The sequence below is a fragment of the Amphimedon queenslandica genome, unplaced genomic scaffold, assembly GCF_000090795.2.
Source record: "Amphimedon queenslandica unplaced genomic scaffold, v1.1 AMPQUscaffold_12307, whole genome shotgun sequence".
Lineage (NCBI taxonomy): Eukaryota > Metazoa > Porifera > Demospongiae > Haplosclerida > Niphatidae > Amphimedon > Amphimedon queenslandica.
This window is the reverse complement of record NW_003547455.1, coordinates 12,618-13,764: the sequence shown is the minus strand read 5'-3', so window position 1 is coordinate 13,764 and position 1,147 is coordinate 12,618. Positions and strand designations below refer to the sequence as shown.

At 40.7% G+C, this 1,147-nt stretch overlaps 1 long non-coding RNA gene across 1 annotated transcript; it reads right to left on the bottom strand.

The window, feature by feature from the left end:
- Positions 1–14: 14 nt before the first annotated feature.
- LOC109588069 (uncharacterized) lies at positions 15–827 on the bottom strand. The gene is made up of 2 exons (XR_002187946.1): positions 360–827; positions 15–311 (listed from the first exon to the last, which is right to left on the bottom strand). It is a non-coding gene; the product is annotated as an uncharacterized LOC109588069 (long non-coding RNA).
- Between the last annotated feature and the right edge of the window lie 320 nt (positions 828–1,147).

The following is a 1,147-nucleotide window of genomic DNA, read 5'->3' as shown; positions in this document are numbered from 1 at the left end:
ATTAGAGATTCTGCTTTTTCCAGCTAATAATCTACGAGGCTGAGCCCTTTAATGTTTTACATTGTTTCTAGTTATTATTATTATTAGTGTTAGAAATGATTAATGATGGGTGTGGTTTCCGGTTGGCCAGAGTAGCAAGGTTCTGTGCAACCAAAGGGGACTTTGACGAGCGGCCGCTTTACGCATTACACAGGGACGCATTAGACAAGTCAATAGCTGATCCTTTTGTACAGGCCTTGATCGGGATTTTGGCTTATGGCCGTAATAGAGAGGTGGCCTCACTACTCAGGTGACCGTTAGCACAGGTTCCACTGTAACATACATAAGTACAATACTTGATTACTAGTACATAATAATACCGTATAGCGGGTTTCTTCCGTTCGGTCAAACTTTCGTTCTTTTCGTTCTCCAAGCTCCAAAAATGAAAATTAAACCCACGAAATTTGCTGTGGGAGAGCTCGATCCGGAGTTCATTAGCACTAACACATGCACACGTGGGTGTTATGGGTGGGGTTGTTGGGTGTGGCTTAACTCTTGCAGATCAGAAGGACAAAAATAAAACCCACGAAGTTGGATTTCCCCCCAGGAAACGAAAGTTTGGCCGAACGAAAGAAACCCACTACAGTGGAACCTCCAAATAACGAAACTTTTGGAACACAAGAATCTTTTCATTACATAGAGGTTTTCATTAAAGGGAAGTTCTGTAAATGAGGCATCCCCAATGTGAGACTTGACCTTCTTATAAAAATGAGGGGCAGTACTGAGACAGCAGAGTAAGCTGGGTAACAAATTGCAGAACAAGAAAAGAGAATAAGAAATAAGTTTGCAGAATATGTTTCAAAATGAGGGAAAGGCTATTAAAGGCAATTATCTGTGCTCCTGGATAGTAAGCTGGCAAAATAAGAGTGACAGAGCATAATGTGAGGAGAAGAAAGACTCCATTTTACAGTAGGCGGGTCTCTTTTTAATTGATTATGATATCATATGACGTCACAGAACTAGTGTGCATGCATGGCCACGCCCACCATTCATTAAATGGAAGTAAAATGGCATCTTGGTCAGAAAAAAGCTTTTGTTATTTCATAACAGAGGAGTTTTCGTTAAAGGGAGGTCTGTTTTCATTGAAAAACTGGGGAAATGAGTTTGT